The 19700-nt window shown below is 40.5% G+C and overlaps 1 protein-coding gene across 1 annotated transcript in view; it reads right to left on the bottom strand.

Annotated features, from left to right (window-relative positions):
• LOC100118809 (alpha-mannosidase 2) overlaps window positions 1-19700 on the bottom strand; it is a 258498-nt gene that overhangs the window by 181809 nt on the left and 56989 nt on the right. The gene's annotated exons all lie outside the window — the stretch shown is intronic.

Below are 19700 nucleotides of genomic sequence, written 5' to 3' on the forward strand. Positions count from 1 at the left end.
ACATTTAATTAAAAAAAGATTTTATGAAGATGAACTAAATAAAATTAATATTTTTTCCACTACAAGTACGGTATATATTGATGAATTACTACAATTTTTGAGTCAATTATCAATGAAAGCAGACGAAACTTTATTAGATACAGTAGCTGAATTTTCCATGCCTGAAAAAAAATTGAAAGTTTTTACGGGATTAACGTGGGAAAATATTAATTATCTTAAAGATCAACTCACTTCTCTGAAGAATTCCTGTGTAAGGACAGCGACACAAGCCATTGTCGTATTTTTATTCAAAATGCGCTCTGGGAATTCTAACTCGCTCATCTCTACAATATTTGACATTGAAAGCGAACAACAAGTATCTCGTTTTTGTCAATCAGTATTATTATCTTTCGAAAAAGATTTACTACCAAAACACTTTGGATTAGAAAATGTAGACAGAAATGAATTGATTGAAAATCAAACTTCTAATATGGCAAAGAAATTACATCCTGGTAAACAACTTATTTTGATTGCTGATGGTACTTATATAAGGCATGAAAAAAGCTCTAATAACGAGTACCAAAGAAAATCTTATTCAGGCCAAAAAAAAGTTCCTCTGACTAAACCATTTACTATATGTACTACTAATGGTTATGTTGTTGACCAGTTAGGTCCATATCTTGCAAATAAAAATGATGCTACAATACTGATTGAAATATTGGAAGAGAAGCAGAATATTTTACAGAAACTTCTTCGCCAAGGGGACATTTTTATACTGGATAGAGGTTTCAGGGACATTAAACAAAAATTAGAAAATATGGGTTATATTGTTTTGATGCCTGCACTCAAAGGTTCAAAATCTCAACTTTCTACGCAAGAATCAAATGAAACAAGATTCACGACAAAACTGCGATGGGTTGTTGAAGCAGTGCACGGAGTTCAAAAGAAAAAATATAGGTTATTAGATCACAAACTTGATAATAAAATGGTGAAAAATACTGGATCTTATTGTAAAATTTCTTGCTACTTAAATAACTTGTTTGGCAAACGCCTAGATTCTGATGAAGACATGCAAGATGAAATATTTAGTGCTATGCAATCTAGAAAAAATGTTGAAAATACATTAGCAGTTTTAGTAGCAGACAAAAGATGGAGTCGTCGGAAACTACCATTTAAAATAATAACTTCGGATGATTTACCAGACTTTCCTGAATTAACAATAAAAGATTTGAAAATTCTGTTTACAGGAACATATCAGCTTAAACAGACAATATCTTACTTAGCGGAAATGCTTGACGCAGATAATAATTTGAAGATTGGATATTCAAAAGAGACTAACAATATTCTCAAACTTGAAGTTCAATCCAGGCATATTAACAGAAAACAATACAAATGTTTCGTTGAGTATAAACCAAATGGTATTGGTTATTCTAGCATCTTAAGACACTGTTGTGATTGTGCTAACGGTAACCGTACTATAGGATGTTGTGCGCATATTGCTGCCATAATCTATTATCTTTCACATGGAAGATATTTATCAAAAATCATACGACCAGCTGAAATTCTGTCTAAAATGTTTCTTAATGATCAAATTGAAGTGTGTATTGATGAAGATAGTGACAATGATGAGTGAATCATTTTTTCTATTGTGAACATTCGTTATTTTTAAAAAGCTACTTGTATACGTTCCATAATTTATTTTAAATAGCCTATGAAGATAATAAATTATACTTTGTACGAATTGAACATACTTAACTTCAATTCCTTTTTACCTGATAATTATTACTGTCAATAGATTTTGAATAATCAATTAAGTAGAGGCAGATAAGCCAAATATGGCCTTTTTAAGACCACAAGACGCCAAAAGTACCCTCAAACGATCGATTTCAAGGCTATGTTTAGCTAAAAACAGGCTTTTTTGCGTGAAAACCCTTGCATTATGACATTTTTAGGTTAGTTTTGGGTTACATGGTACCAAAAATGGCCTTTTTCGGCGTTAAATCACTCAAATGAGGGCATTTTTAGGTTAAAGAGAAAAGCAGACACTGACAGCGGCGATATTCTTTTTATATATAGAGAGAAACCCTTTATTACCTCAAATTCTGATAAGACCATCATTGAAAACGTAAGATAATATAAAAAATACGGCTTGGAGCGAACAAAATATTTCATTTGATTATGTTTTCATGGGAAGATATGCAAAACTACTCAAAAGGAGTCACTTTAGTAACTAAATTGTAACATAACCAGCTAAAAACGTGAAAAAATGGCAAAAAAATCAGTTTTTGGCTCAAATCGAGTTGTGCCACCATTTTTAAGGAAAAAACGTTAGTGCCATCGTAAAGAACGGGAAAAAGTACACAAAAAAAGTCTACTTAAAAAGTTGCACCTCAAAAACAAGGGGGTCAAAATATCGATTGAAAACTTTAATAATTTTTTTAGATCCGATATTTGAGGTTATGTAATCCCAAAAAAATTGCAGTTATTCATGACATAAAAATACACCAATGTGAATTTTTAAAAAAATTTTTATCCTATAGGGACTTCAGAAAAAAATAAAATCAAAAAAACACGTTTATCGACGTTACTGCGCATGCGCACTAGGCAGAGAGCTAAAAATTTGGCTATGGGAGTTTTTTTTTATCCCCCATCGAATGGTATATAACATATATACATTTTTCAAGGGGGCCATTTCACCATAGTAACCCGGCTATAGCCTTTGATTCATTGTAAAATTACATATTTTAATTTTAGTCCTTGCGACAATAAAGACGAATCGATGAACCAATTTACAAATAATTCAGATCAAATATATACTTATATTATCATTGTTTTTTAACGGTAATTAATGACAAATTTAATTTCAGCTGAATATATAATTAGAAGGATAGTAGCTAGAGCCAAATCTGCTAAATGTAATTAAAAACCATATTGAATAAATACGTAACCTTCCAATATTCGATTTCATCTTCTTCGTCTGCTATATATATTCGCCCAGCGTATCTTCGTAAAACAAAGAGAAGTAAATGCTTAAAAAAATCACATCCCATCAGCAGATCCACGCGATTACGAGACAAAACTGCAGGTCCAAATCGCTATTTCGCTGCAGCATCTGCCCTCTCAATAATCCTACACGACCCATTCATCCCAGCGCGTCTGTCCATCCGGACTCATCTCACCCTCCCTACACACAGCAGACTGCACCTTCGGACCCATTTTCACGCGGCCATTCGGCGCACGCGGCGCATTACGGGGCGTTTACGCGCACCGTCGCGTCGCGTCGCCCTGGTTCTCTGCGGTCGGGCGTCGACTACCCACGGGGGCTAGTTAGCGGCTGATTTATTTATGCAATTTGCCGGGCCAAGAGAGAGAGAAAGCCGACGCGACCGGAAAAACTCGGATGTCTGTGTGCGCGTGGCTGTTTTGGTGCGGCCGAGTAGGGAGGGGGAGCGAGAGTCGCCAAATCGCTCCTGAGGGTGGCCAACTCGCGCAAACTGCGCCGATTCTTCTTTGCGTTTTCGCGGACTTTTTTTCGAAGCCGCCCGCGCTAGCTGTCTTCCGCTTTATGAGTTTTTCCGGTGTGTGATTTTTCTTCGTTCCCACGGCCTGGCGATCACTAATTAAACAGCTTGGAAATTAAGTTTTTGAGCATCGTTCGTTTGCGTTAAGACTCGTAAAGTTTGTTAATGTAACGTGTTTTAAAACGTGTACTTCTGTTTTCATAACGATTATTAATGCCGAAAAGAAACTAGTCAAATGAGTATACGAATTCATGTCCGTCTCTTCATGTAACTATGCAACTATATTGGCACAAAGCACACCAGATCAGTGCGGAAACACTTTATCGATGAACGTCCCAATACCAGCAACGAAATCACTCCGCAAATGTTTCTCTTGCTACTCGAATCAATTCAAAATCCACTTCCGCAATGAAGTGCAAATAATGGGTGGAACTATCAGAAGAAAAAGCACAAGCTAACGCACACGCACAAAGCATTCCAGCCACAAGCGAAAGGTAAACAAGGCAAGGCTAAGCCGGAAACAGGATCCTTCCGTCCGCAAGCAATCCACTAATTCTCCGCGAGGCCAAAAATTCTCAATCGCCCCAGACGCAGCACACTGCAACTGAAAGCATCGAAAGTCCAACAAAAGCTCTCCCCGGCCGGCGCTAAGTCAAGAAAGACGGTGAACAGGTCGCTTGCTCGGGCGAGAACAAATAAGGAAACAATTTGCACTCAAGCCTCGTTGAGTCGCGCGCTAAAGGCGAAAAAGCCGTTGCCGCGCCGACTTCCCTTCCGTACACTGTGTTCGCACAGCCACCCACACACAGTGAGCTGCTGCAGGCGATACTTCAATTCGATTCCGGCAACTTTGGAGATTCCGCTCTCTCCGGAATAAATAATGCTTGGGTGGGTCAGGGCGCTCGGTAAATATTCGGAGTAGCGCGCCAAGATGTTTGCGGGACCAGCGGGGGAAAGAGGAAGGGAGGGAGATAGAGAAAACTCTAGCGCGTGATGCACGACTCGTCGCACTTCGCTTCGTCGCAAAAATGCGACGCTTAAATAAATTTGCAAGTTGGGGGAGAGAGAGAGAACGAGTACGGATGAACGCCCAATGCTAAGTAGTTGCAGGTGCGGGAAGCGAAAAAACTCGATAAAAGCGTGCTCGGGACGGAATGCTGAAGGTAATGCAAAGCGTTTTAAAAAACGTATATTTCCTTTTGATTCGCATGAATATTTTATGACGCTGTGTACGCGCCGGTCGGTCCTTGAATTAATGTGGCTGAATAACAATTATCGCTGATATTTTGTCGTATACCGTGATGTTTTGTGAATTCTTAGTCGAAAGCTTTCGAGTTTCCTGAAAATCGATCACTTCATGCGCACAGCAACGAAAAACAAGTTATTTATACAAGAATCTCAACTTTGGACTACGATGTACGAAGATCAAGAGGACGACTCACGGTAAACTGATTCAACGAAATACAAGCCCAATCTCGCCGCTCCATCTCACGCGATCCCGAAGGGTCACTCGAAAAAATATTCGCTTCATTCAGCATTTACAGTCCCCTTATCTTCGAGCCTTCTTTATCGCCATTGAAAAGCAGGAGCGATAACAATCCGACAGAAAAAAAAACCGCCGGAAAAATCAGCGCCTCTCGGCAATCGACGTTCTCATCAAATTTACGACTGCCGATTCCGTAACCACCCCCTCTTGCTCATAAAACGTCTCGAAAAGAGTCACACGAGGCCTTCAAAAGGCCGTCCTATAGTCAGTACCGCACCCTCTTATCACGGATTTCTCTCTCGCAAAGCGAAGCTGTACAGAGGAAGATCGGCAATCGCGCCCGGATTAGCCTTATCACTGAGCCTCGTAACCTTGTAATTGCATCCTCGACAAGGCTGGGAAGCTCATATTTGCGTCGACTTTCTCTCCATATTCTCTTGTATATTATGGGCGACAACGGCGGCAGCAGCTTATACGGTCCTACCCGTAAAACGGGGGCTTTAACCCATCCCTCGACGTGCCACCTCCTGATCATCGGAGCGACGTCTTTTCACGTCCGCCCCTGCGTGGTATTATACGCTGGGCTGTGTCGAGACCTCGAGTTTCGCACTTGCAGGGGGGTTATATGCCCCCGTTTGCGAGTAAAAATGAAATGCTTGGAAGTGGGATGAGTATAGCAGTTTTCTAATGACGTGATTCCGGTCGCGGATCTTTTTGCCAGGTTGACGAGCTTTTTATATTCAAATGCGACCTCTACGTTGGCGGGAAATGCGCTTTGGATTATTGTCGTGTCGTTTTTACAACAGTCGAGTTGATGTGGGAATAAACTTTGACATTTATGTTAGAAGCTTATTTTGCGTAACTTCTCTTTTTCATCTGGCTACCTTTTTATATGAATGCAGGTTTTTTGCAAATAATAAGACTATTGAAAATCAAAATTTTTTCTCTTTTCTGCGTATTTTTCAATCCTTAACCTCAAAACGTGAAAGAAGAGAAAATATGTTAATAAAGGATATATTTCTTTGCATTGTCGCTAGAATATCAAATTTTTTAAATCAAAGTTTGAAACTTACTTATAGACACTAAACATTTTTATTTAAAAAAATGTAAAACTTGTTTTAAATAAAATTTCATATTTCTTTCGAAATATCCATCTCACGGGCAAGAAGCAGTAGCATATAAAAGGCGAGCCGATCCAGCGCTGCACAATATTAATAAATGCCCTCCAACCGAGAGACGTGTATACGCGTAAAGGTGCTCGCGCACCCGTTTCTCGGGATCCCTGTCTTCTTGAAAAGCGAAACACGATCCCATTTTCAAATCCCCATAAAGAAGCTGCGCCATCCAAAAGCAGTGACTGGACAATAGATGCTGACGCTGCGCGCGGCCAACTAAAAAGCTGCGGACACCTGTATTCTCTTTCCATCCCTCTCGCTCGCTCGCGCGCTTACGCGCCGACGGGAGTCCGGAGAAAAGGAAGTGAAAGCTTTTCGATTTCACGGAAACAAGTGGAGGCACATAAGGCACAGAACGGAGAGGGACTTTTCGCCGAGCCGGAGGAACGAACGTAGCGAAGAGAGCTGCGAGAGGGTGTAGGTGTGGGCAAGCGCGCTGCCGAGTCGTCGATAGTATACGGCGGCAGTAGCGCAAGGTGGAGGAAGTGGAGGAGGATGAAAGGAAGCTTTCAATATGGCGAGATCCAGTTTCCCTGGGATATTGGATATCGACCGGCTGGAGAATCGCTTTTATCGTCATACGTCGAATTCCTCGCGCTCTCCGCGCCTTACCCTTCTTTCCGCGGATTCCATCTTCGAATGGACTTCGTGTGTGTGTAGAGCTTGCGGGAAAGAGAGGGAAAGAGAGATAGATGGATGGCCGGATAAAAAACAGAAGGTAAGCTACGCGTACGCGACGCCGGGAGAAATATGTATGATCCATTGTTCGAGCGGTTGCTAGCAGCACACGCACCCCATCTGTTCCCACACCTCTTTCTCTCCCTCTGCTGTGCGCTGCATTTACCAAAATCGCAATTTCTCGCGATATTATTTTCTCTCATTCCGCGCTTGGCAGCGCTGCAAACAGCTAGCTGGTGCACTTTTTGATATTTATCGCAAGCCCAGCAGCGCCAGTATAGTGTACAGGAGAGAGAGAGGGGGGGGGGGTATATAGGGCCTGGTTTAATGCGCTTGCGGTGGAACGCATAGATTTGCGGCGAACGGTTGCCGACTGATATTTTGGAATTAGTGGCTGACATAATTAAGGTATTGTAGATTAGCTGATTGCTGCGAACGCGCCCGGCTGCATTACATTAATTTGCGAATGCGTATTACAATCGGCTGAGGGAAATTGTAGATAGTAATTTCCTACACTGGCTAATGCGATAATTTGGGATTTGTGTAATTGTATAGTGTATGGGGCGGCTCCATTTTATTGGAACGAAACCTATTATATTATATTATAAGGCGAAAAGAGGTATGATGCGTTGATAACGTATTTTAGTGATGATCTATGATATACAACTATGGAATATTTCCGACCTAAGGGAAACATCAATTTTACGTTGTTGAAATACTATCCCGATTTGATTAAACGAGTTGTTAAATTGAGGATAATTTATAAAAAGAGGAAAACGGCTTTATTGATTCCGCATACAACAAATAAAAAATCGAAGTAAACGATATAACACATTGCTCGTTTATTGGATCGCTCTCTATTGCAATATCCATGTACAAATCAACTTTTTACTAATCAAAGCTATTCAACAAAAGGAAAAAAATGCGCGCAGAAAGCAAGCACGCCCGGCGTGCAGCGCGTCAGAGCTTGCGCCGCGCTAGCGACTACGTGACTCTCGTCCTTCTTTCTCTCTCTCTCTCTCTCTCTTTCTCTCTCTCCCTCTCTCTCTCTCTCTCTCTCTCTCTCTTTCTCTCTCTCCCTCTCTCTCTCTCTCTCTCTCTCTCTCTCTCTCTCTCTCTCTCTCTCTCGTCTCGAAAAATAAACATGCGGACGCTGCAGCGGCGGCCCTAGCCATGCTCTAATGCATGTATTCCTCGGCTTCCTTTTCGTGCGCGGCCTGCGCCGCTTCGGAAAATCCGGCGCGTCTACGTGATTGCCAACAGATTTTTGAGACGCGAAGAAGGGCTATCCGACAGTCGCCTCACGACTCGTCGATAGCATTTCGATTCATGAACGCTTTTTGCGCCGCGCCATTCCGGTTTTCTCGCGAGCGCGCGCGGTGAAGCTGCAGAGCGCTATATGCTGTATGTATAGCGGAGAAGTGCTTTTCTCGCCGAGAAAATTAACAATGCGCGCACGTTGTCGGCGGGACTTCCGTGTTATTGGAAAATTCCTCGTGATTATTCCCTTTTCTGAGGGGCCACCGATTGCCGGCTGCTGATTCGCGCTTCTTCGCGAGCTGTTGCTTTTCGAATTTATGAATGGGTTATTCCGCTAGTGATTAGGTATTGTCACTATATTATTTGAAATAGTGCGACTTTTTGAAATTATGAATACAGTACTAAATTTTTATTCCTTCTTTGAATGCATTTGACGGTGCGACCGTCGAAAGGGACGTTTGACTGGTTAAACATTTATTGTAACGCGTTTACCCAACCTTTAAATGTCAAAGCGAACGAAAATTTCCGTTTTCCGATAGTTCAATGGACTTTCGAAATGCTCTTGGCATCTGTCAGAAACAAACATGCATATATGGTAATGTCACGGTATCTGATCGGTATACAAATATAAAAATGTAAATGCATGAAGCTTTTTGACACTTTACATGCGCGAAGCTCAATAAAGCTCAACCCCGCTTCCCCTACAACAATGTTACTGCAGAACTAAATTCAACTTTCACTTCGTCTTTCGTTAAAGTCTGCACCTGTGAAATAGCATATTAGGCAACTCTCGAATTAAATCCAGCACGAAAGAAAGATTCAATCTCCTTTGTAAATCAAATTAAAGCGTCCAACATCGAGTCGGGCATTGTTGGCGCGACTCCGGCAAAACGCGTTACGCGATCAAAGCTCCACGTAACAGCCAGACAACGACGGCGATGCTGCGAACCTTTCAACCGCTAAAACTCCTGGCGAACAATAAGACGCGCGCGGCTTTTCCTGCAGAGCTTCGTTTGCCTGGAATAATATCTGCTCTACGCACAAGGACGGCGACAAAGACGCGCTATTAGCGCGAGGAGCTTACGAATGCATCGTCAAAGTAATTACGAAACAGAATGATTACAATTACAGCCTTCTATAAACTTTGACCCGGGCGTTCTCTCGAAAAGGCAGGAAGACTCGAGCAGGCCAATTCCATTCCGACAATCTGACCAACGTCAAATAACATTAGCAAAGCCAACAGACTGTCATTAGCAGGTAGTACACTACACAGAGCCAAGTTGTTCTTACTTGCTGCAGGGAGTATAGAGAGTCCCTCCAGCCGCTCTGCGACAACTCGTATTATGCCACGACTGTCTCAATGGACGGGAGGTGTATACCTACTCTGAATTTCGAGACAATGCATCTTCCGTATCTCGTCCTCTGCCGATGTCGTCTCGTTTCCTACATAGGACAAGTTTCTTCGACGATTTTACGCACATTTTACCCCGCCGTGTCGCGGATCTACTTTCCAGTTTCACCTTTCTGGCTTCGCCGTTTTATTATGTCGCTTCGACGCTCAAACTTTTTCTCGCGAAGTTCGGTTTTTTACTCCTTTTTTATTTAAACTCGCGCGTATAGTTCTGGCAACTTTACGGAGAATAGAGTTTTACAGTCGATTGACACTGCGATGCGAGTTGAATGATATACCAAAGTTTTATTTGGAAATGTGCGAAGTGTAACGGAAAAATTGAAACATTTAAGGTGCATGCTAAATAAATTTAGTACCTTTATTAGGTCAAAGAAGTCAAATGTCGCTGGATTATAAATATTGTTTCCAGAATTGAGTTTGACGTATTGAATCACCAAACCATTACAATATACAAAATATTGTAAGCATTACTTTTCGAATGAATTTCGCCTTTTCAAATTAATTAAAGGGCACTTTAATTTTAAATGTGTGAATAATATTAAAGCTTGTTATTATCATATTTTCCAGAGTAACAGTAATTTTAATTGCATCAGTATACGTTGGAGAAAGAGATTAAATAGAGTAAGGAAACAAGCGATGGAAAAGTGAGCGCTTCTAATAATTACGTTGTGAACAGCTTTCAGATCGTAGCAACCGCAAATTACGGGCTTCTGCACTTAAAATTTTTTTACTCAAATAATTGAATTAAATTATGCCGCACTTAAAATGTATCCAGCCCTCTTTGTAATCGAATTATTTTTCGGATAGTCTTTTTTTTTATAAGAGTTTATTTTAGTTTTATTTTTATAAAAGTTTTTGAACCGAATAAACCTCTATATTATAACTTTTCTCAAAACTGATTGCTTCGCACTATGTATACCAATTTCCTGCAGTAAATATACAGCTTTAATTACTTCCCTTCATCAATTTGCTTCTTCGACTTCCTTGTTTATATCTCATTTTCTCGTGTACTTCAATTAAAACGTTCTTCACGGCACTTCCGCACCAACCCCTTAACTTGCTCCTCTCAATTGTTACGGATCTCCCTACTCCTTTGCGTAACTCCGACGACTCGATTCTTGTATCTGTCTTGGGTTAATTGAGTCGGTGCGCGACTTTTTGTTCGCTCCAAGCAACTGCATTGTTTCCCAATGTCCTCTTCCCTATCCTGCACAACCAAAGCTCCGGGCGTATACACACACGGTGGCGATCGTCGATTTACCGCGCACAAGAGAACGAGCCGCGGCTGCAAAGGGACTGCCTAAGTTACGTCATTAAGCTCGAAAGCTTAGCTCTCGAGCTTGCGAGCATATAGCTGGCCCATCACTGCCGTCTGGCTCCACACAAAGATGTGCGCGCGTGCATACACACACCCGGTGGGCTTTTGCAAACGTATGGCTGATCGTAACCTCCTTACCTTGCAACTAGCCCAGTGCCTTTGTCTGTCCCCGCGAGTGTGTATATAGTACAAACGGTTTCCTTTGAAGAGTTTGCGGTTTTAAGTTGTCTATTATTTTAGTTCAATTAGACGGGATTAATTATTGATACAGATTATTAAGTGCAAGCCTTGTGGAATTCATCGTTCTTTAAGTTTTGATTTTTCAATATTACGAATACGATGGTAGTAAGTAATATTTGTATTAAGAACAGATAACATGTTCGTTGATGATTTTATTCGTTATGCAATGAAATATAAAATTATGATAGAGACATAAAACAGATATTTTCAGTGTTGTTTTATAATAAAAAAAATCAGCATTATTTCGTTACGTTATTCCTTTTCCGATTAATATAATATGAAAATGTTTGCTTTTTACCCGAAAATGTGTATTCAAAATATGCTGCTAATAAAATAAAAACTGAATTAAAAAAGAAGCGAATAATTCAGTAATAATTCATAAAATACCTGAACAATTTCAATCAGAAAGTTTTAGTTAAAAATCATTCGAAAAATTACAATTGAAACATAAATTACAAAATAAAAGCAAAAGCTACAAAACATAAAGAAAAAGATTAGCAACGCGTTAGTGAGGCTCACGTTTGTTTTTCACATATAATTTGCTTCCTTCAGTCCCAGAATGCTTGGCATAGAACAAAAAGCGGGTTATTCCACGGCGGGGAAAAGAAGTTGCGCAAGATGACAATACACGTATAAGAACGAGCGTGTAAGAATCGAAGAGATGCCGTGGTGCATCGCAATAACACAACAAAGGCTTCGCGTGGAACCTCCGTGTGCAGAGCAAAGCGCACTTACATAAGTGAGAGTGCCTCGTCACTTTGCGAGATCAGCTTACTCCGTGACGGCGTCTTCCAGCTGTATATAGACGACTGCGATAAATACGTGAAACGCTTTGCACTGGTGTCGTTTACTGCCTCGCCAACGTCTGTCTTGTGCAGCTGGGTGAGAACTAATTTTCAGGAGTATTAGGAAGCGAGTAATTTCGGAATTCGTAATGCTCGAGTATAGTAATGGAAGGGATCCGGATGCTCTTGCTCGTTTATGGTGGCTCTCTCGTTAAGACAGAATGATGTTATTGATTAATTTAAGATAACGATAACTTGGAAATAAAGATTTCACGGAGTATTATAGGTCAGTAGAACCGTATCAAAAAAATGGTTCTATCGAGAAATGTAATGCGGGATAAGGTCACGAGGGAGGATTGTTTCCTAGTGTGACTCACGATTGTAAATCAGCATCCACGACGATGCTACACGACGCTGACCTGCACTCCGTAGTTTCTTCTCTCTTTGGGAAATTGAGCAGCACATTACCTCACGTTCTAGGCTTACCTGTCTGATTTTAAACGTGCATTGAGCTTTCCTAGTGAAACATTCAAAAGTAATTTAAGATAAATCTACAAGTCCAATGGATTTCGACTTATAAACATAGTAGGTATAATATTTGTCGTTAATGTTCGGCGAAAGCCTTGTTACCTATGCCAGCATACCCGTTGACGACGCTGAGGCGCTATTCGACGAAGCTTGAATCGCCGTGTTATACGACGCTCCACGAACTTCCGAAATATCCGGGGAGTCGTTGTGCGGTATCAGCGTGTTATATAGCTCGCCTTCTAATATCGTTCTGATGGCTCTTGTTCTGAAAGGGCCATTTGCGCTGATATTAGATTAACTGTAATCTGCGCGACCTTTTGGAGTCTTCGAAAAGGGATAACGCGTCCGAAATTGTTTGTATATTGCGTGACCGTGCGGTATAGAAAGACTTTATAGTACAGTGTGGCTAAAATCCGCTGTTAAGTCACGAATAGGCGAGACTTGCGGATTTTAGCAGTCTGTTCTATAAAATTTTATACCATTTAAATCACACGTATCGTAATGTACTATTTATCGCTGCTTGATAACCAATGAATGTACATGTCATGACCATATCATAGTTTATTATTTTAATGCTTTTATTGATTCGAATGTCGGTTCTATCCACAAACTTGTATACATGAATACCATAAAATTCCTACTATTAAATTATAGTTTTCAAAGTTTTACTGAAACAACTTACGCTGTCTACATGAAACATCATCATTTATCCTACAAGCATCAAAGGAAAAATTCGCATCCTCAACAAGCATTCAATAACTACTTTTAATCCATCACGTATCGTCTTCCTCCAACAACAATACTCGGAATAATGGATTCCGGTCGACAACAACGTCGCGTTATCTCAATCAGCGTATTGCATCTCATTCAATCCTTTGTCCACTACCACACATAGCTACATAACGCCTCAATCATCAGCCAAACAGTTGTATTTTTTTCCTTTCACCTCATAAATTGCATAAGATGACCAGGTATATTCTATTTTATTCTGCACACGAAGTTGCTGCTGCCGCAACAGCTCACAGGCTCTCAGTACTCGCAGAGCCAATGGAGATTATTATCGCGTCACGCAGGGGACCTTCCGGTTTCCGCTCTAGGATGCGCGAAGGGATTGTGTGTCAATGTACGCTAGGATGGTCTAATCTCCCAGAGACTTGCTCTCTCATTATTCAACGTCGTCTAGTATGGATGAAGATATAGGCAACATATTGGTGAGCACGCACGAGGCTCTAAACGTGGCCGGTGAATTGCTAATTTTACATAGCGGTGCGTGGCTATGTACTCCCAACCTGTGAATTCAACCAGCGCAGGCTGAGACGGACATGTTAAGCCACAAAGCTAAAATCAAGAAATGACGCTGCGCGCTTGCAGTCTGTTGTATATATCCATCGAGAAAGAGAGAGAGAGAGAGAGAGAGAAAGAGAGAGAGAAAGAGAGAGAGAGGGAGAGAGAGAGAGAGATGCGCTACATATATATATATATATATATATATATATATATATATACTGCGTAATCGCTTCGATGCTATTATCTATTACGATGCGATGTCGGTTTATCGTGTTTTTTCTCTCGTTCATTCACAACCGTCTATTTTTACCTCCAGGACTTTGTCCGTCTGGTTTGGTTAGAGTGTTGGTAATATTTTGATTTTTATTTTCTGTATATTCTTAATTCTTATTGTTATTGCTAAGTAATGTTCCGTTTATTATCACAAAGTGATTATTCTTACAATTATAATTGAATAATACTAGAAATTGCTCACTCTCTTGTGACACTGCGTGTTTATTGTTATCTATGTAGTGGTAATGAGAAGTAGGACATTTTGAGTTGCGTACATCACTTTTTCGAATTTCAATTGCAACGGTATTAAAATAATGTTAAAATTCTCAAAATTTGTCAAGAATGTTCAAAATTTTCGAAAAAATTTTAAAACAGGATTAACTATTCCCTCCCGCACGTACGAAATAAGAAGTTTACTATTCACTTTGGATGCATAAAGAGGGGGCTTTTTTATGAACGAATATAAAATCTAGTTTTAATGACATACTAAAAGATTTTGTTGATTCGTACATGAAAAAGCTGATTTTATTTGATGTTTTTTCAGTTGTTTCTATTGTTTAAAACAAAGTGTACTCGAATTCAGTGCATTTCAAAAAACGTTCGGCAGGAATATACCTGACCACTAAGTGTACAGTCTCCGGACGCGTACACAACATATATACATACAAGTGGCATCAATGGTCCATTACGGCACGGCGTGCATTAGCACCCAAGTATAGCGAGAGAGCTTAAGGCTGTGCTGTAATGTATTATTATTTATGCTGCAAGTACCGTACGTTGTTCTATAGCACTGTCTATCTGTAGCATAAGTAGACTATTTTTGTACCATGCGAGTGTACAAAAATGGACTGCTATAATGCCAAGGTTAGACGTCACAGCAGATTTATGTTAGTCAGTGCTATAATGAACGATGAACTTGTCGTAAGGATGCATAACATACACGCTATACAGTAAGGTACGACTTGTGCACTTGTATCGCAATACTATGAATATTTGGAACATCAGCCATGACGACTCTTGGAAAAGAATAAGAAATATACATTTGTTTTGATAACTTCATCAAATAAAATACACGAATTCAGTACACATCAGCATTCGTTTGGATATAAACCTAATATTAAATATCTGGGCGGCGGGTTATGAACTTGATTACACTTACCTTAAAGGCAATCGACCTTCATAACTGTTTTAGACTTTGCAAATTTCACTTTTCGCTAGCTGTAAAGGCTGCAACATACTATAAGTAATGTCTGTCAACGTACCGCACATATATTTATGCCCAAAAAGTTATTTAAAGCTATTTGAAGCACGAAAAACCTATCAAACATATACTGCATGCGTCATTCTACTTTTTATGATTATGAAATGCCTGTGAAATATAATATTCTAGCTAAAATTTACATCAGGATACTAAATAATTTCAATGATAAATAATTCTAAGAAACATGATTTTAAATTCAACCTGCTTTAAAATTTATAAAACGAATCTGTCGCATAATAAGCCATTAATCGATCAGAGATGGTCTTTTCGACAATTTCTTTTTTATGTTGAAAATTAAAAAAAAAGTTTATGACTTTACAGTTATAAATCGATGCTAAGTAATTGAGCACTTAGCTTACTTCTATTCCACTTTATGTACAACCGCACGAGTTACACGAGTTGCACATATAATTTTTTTTTTTACATGGCATTGGGAACTCGAAAGTTCATCGCCTCATCTACGCAAGCCTTCTACGCTGCCCTATCTTGTGTCAACCCCACCCAAGATGCACCTCTCCGATCGACACCCACCCGTCCTATTTCTACTAGATCCGCTTTTACGTTGTCCTCCCATCTACGTCTAGGTCTACCTAGAGGTCGTTACCATCGGCCTGCCCTTCATGACACGCGCTGCCGTACGGTCGTCTCCCATTCTCGCTACGTGCCCTGCCCATCCCAATCTGCGCGATTTTATTATTCTGTTAATATTTGGTGACGCGTACAGATTGTGTAACTCATCATTGTGTAGTCTCCTCCATTCCCCGGTTTCCTCATCTTTCTTCGGCCCGTATATTTTTGCAAGACTTTATTTTTAAATACCCTAAAACGGTTGTCCGCCTGCTTAGTGAGAGCCCACGTTTCGCACCCGTACAGAACCACCGGCAGTATTATTGTCTGGTATATTCTTATTTTAACGTTTTTAGACAACAGCCTCGACTTAAGTAAATTACTCACGGCGTAGAAGCAAGCATTACCCGAATGGAGTCTCTTATTTATTTCGACATTAATCTCGTTTCTATCATTTATGGTCGTACCCAGATACCTGAATTCGCTAACTTTTTCAAAAGTAAAATTCCCAACTCTGAGATCTTCCTCGCCTCTGCAGATGCCTAGCTTATCCACAATCATGTACTTTGTTTTTGATTCACTCACTTCTAACCCTGTATACTCCACCGCTTTTATGAGGATTTCCGCGTTTTTTGCTACAGTTTCCCTACAATCCCCCAGTATATCCAAATCATCTGCGTAGCCTAGTATCTGCGTTGTTCCATTAAGCGTTGCGCCCAGCTGGCTAACCTGCATTCTTCTAACGGCATACTCTACCGTTAAGTTGAACAGCACCGTAGAGAGCCCATCCCCTTGTTTTAAACCATCGCGTATCATGAAGGGTTCTGATACATTACCGCCTACTCGGACCTTTCCCGTGCTTCCGCTCAGACATATTTGAATTAATCTCACGAGTTTTATCGGTACACCGAGAAGTACTAGAATTTGATACATTTTGCTTCGCTTAATAGAGTCGTACGCTTTTTTAAAATCTATAAATAGTTGGTGTATGGTTTCGCAAAATTCCCACTTTTTCTCTAACAACTGTCTTATGGTAAACACGCACTGATAATCTCCTACTATATCTTCCGCGAATGGAGTGAGTCTAGCTTGTATTACGTTTGACAGAACTTTGTAGCACGTTGCTAAAAGTGAAATACCCCTATAGTCATTGCAGTCTGTCTTATCCCCCTTTTTAAAAATCGGTATAATGATAGATTCCTTCCAATTTTCGGGTATTGTTTCATTTTTCCAGATGGCACATACTAGTTTATCGATTTTGAAAGTGAGCTCGACGCCCCCATATTTGAGTAACTCAGCTGGTATAGAGTCATTTCCCGCGGATTTGTTGTTTTTTAGTTTTTTAATCGCGGCCTCTACTTCTTGGTAGCTCGGTTCCTCCACGTGGGGTTCAGCAGTGTGAATTTCGTCCCCTAATTCTTCGCTATTTTCGTGCACGTTTAATAATTTATCGAAATAATTTTTCCACAGCGACAGTAATTCGTTGTCATTTGTTACGAGGTCCCCGTTTTCGTCCTTCATCAATTGCGCTCTACTCCTAAAACCCTTTCTGATGGCGTTAATCCCTCTGTACATTTCGCGGGTGTTATTTTCCTTACTGTTAGTTTCTATTCTCCTAGTAAGATTCTTTTGATACTCAAGCTTCTTATTTCTGTAGATCGCGCTCGTCTGCTTCCTTACGTTAGAATACTCTTCTACGGTCCTATCGCTTCTATTTTGTAAGCTATCTAATTTAGCCTTTTTGCGCCTTTCAAACCAGAGTTCGCACTCTTCGTCAAACCATGGTTTGCTCTTTGGCTTTTTCTTTTTACCCAGTACTTTGTTCGCGGCTTCTTTTACCGTTTTTTCGATGTCCCCCCATAAGCTATTCGGTTCGTCATTCCCCTCCGGCGATGTGTTTGCTTCTTCAAGTGCCTGAAACCTGTTATTAATTTCTATCTGGTACCTAATTCGCTCTGTTCTATCTCGTAGTTTCTCAATATCGAAGTTTTCTACCTTGTTTGCTAGCTTACTATTTTGATTCGCTACTAGTCTAGCTCTTAATTTGGCTACTACTAGGAAGTGGTCCGAGTCGCTATCTGCCCCTCTGTAAGCCCTTACGTCAAGAACATTAGTATGACGCCTTTTTTCAATGAGGAAATGATTAATTTGGTTCTGTGTGGCCCCGTCCGGCGATGTCCACGTTGCCTTGTGTATGTTCTTGTGCTTAAAACACGTAGTTTTGATTATAAGATCTTTTGCCGCCGCGAAATTTATGACCCTAATACCGTTATCATTGCTGGCTTCGTGTAGGCTTTCCTTACCTATAGTAGTCCTAAACATTTCCTCCCTACCTATTTTAGCATTGAAATCACCTAATACTATTCTTGTGTCGTAAGACGCGAACTGGTCGATTACCTGCTCTAAAGTTTCGTAATAGGGATCCTTAGCTTCTTCTTCTTTGTCCTCCGTAGGACAGTGTACATTAATAAATACATATCTATACCATTCCCCTTCGATAATGATGTACGAGGGCCTATCATTGACGGATTTGAAACTTTTAACGGAATGTATGATGCTTTTGCTTACGAGAAATCCGGTGCCTAGAGATCCCCCACTCCCGGCCCCATACAGGTACGTGAAGTTACCCGATGCTAGTACTCCGCCATCTGGCCACCGCGATTCCTGTATTGCTACCAAATCTAGATTGTACCTATCAGCTTCCTTTACGAGTTCTTTAAACGCACCTGCTCTGTATAGACTGCGAACATTCCAAGTTCCGACCCTTAAGTCCCTTTTGGTTCGGATTTGATTTTTTTGAGCCATGATGTTATGTTAAACCCGCGCGCTTCGGATCCTGTTCCGATCGCAGGTGAGTCCACCGTTCTAGAGGTGATAACCCCCATACCTCTCTAGAACTAAGTATGAGAGCTTTCCGACTTTGACGAGGACAGTGTCAATTCGTCGTCAGACACACTACGGTTTCATTCTCGCATCCTAACGCCCCCCTGCAAGGCAGCGCGCCTTCGCTGGCATCGTTACCGCGTAAGACCAGGTGACGAATCATTCTACACATCCCCTTTCGGGGTAGTTGTCATCGCTCCCGTATCCTCCTCGGCAGCAGGATTTTTGCCCATTTTTGTAATGTGTGAGGAAAGAGATAGATTGAGAGATAAGAGATAATGTGAAGTGTTTTTGTTGTTGTGGTGCTTGCGTAGTGTTTCTAGATGAATGCGTTCGACAGTGTGGGCTCATCGCACCCACGCCTGTTCCTATCGGCTGTCCGCGGCTGCTTATTCAATTTATTCGCAGCTAACCTCTTTCTCAGGGGCTGTTCCTCTATTCGCAACCTAAGGACGCGCTGTGTAGTGGTGATAGGCAACCACCCGTCCGATCTGGACGACAACGCCCATGACCCGCTTAGGGTAGCGGCATTGTAACAGTTGCACATATAATACAATATATAATTTCAATAATGATTAGATTAATTTTTAATGTGTTCAAATGTTTAAATGGCAATATACATCTTCCATTTATTTTATATGTTCTAATAAATTAATACGAATTAATTAACGTGATTAGCGCGACGACTGCGTGTCTGATCTTTTGCTTCACGTGCCAGAGGACCACTTTCACTTGTAAAAATATTAATAAACTCATGACAGTGCTTGTCTTGTTCATATTAAAAACTGAAAGGAAAATTGCATATACGATATTCTCAAAGCCACTGCCGAAAAATGGCAGTGGCTTTGAGAATATCGTATCACAGCGGCGACTTCTAGTACGGAGAGTAAATAAATATAAAATAAGTGATTCACAACTACAAATGAACGTCATATTTTTCGATACTTAATCGAAATTAATTCTTTATAGGAAAACGTAGAATTCCAAGAATATCATAACCGTAACTTTACTCGCTTCATCCATACTATGGTCTATTGTTTCGATACAT

The sequence above is a fragment of the Nasonia vitripennis genome, chromosome 1 (genome assembly GCF_009193385.2).
Source record: "Nasonia vitripennis strain AsymCx chromosome 1, Nvit_psr_1.1, whole genome shotgun sequence".
NCBI lineage: Eukaryota > Metazoa > Arthropoda > Insecta > Hymenoptera > Pteromalidae > Nasonia > Nasonia vitripennis.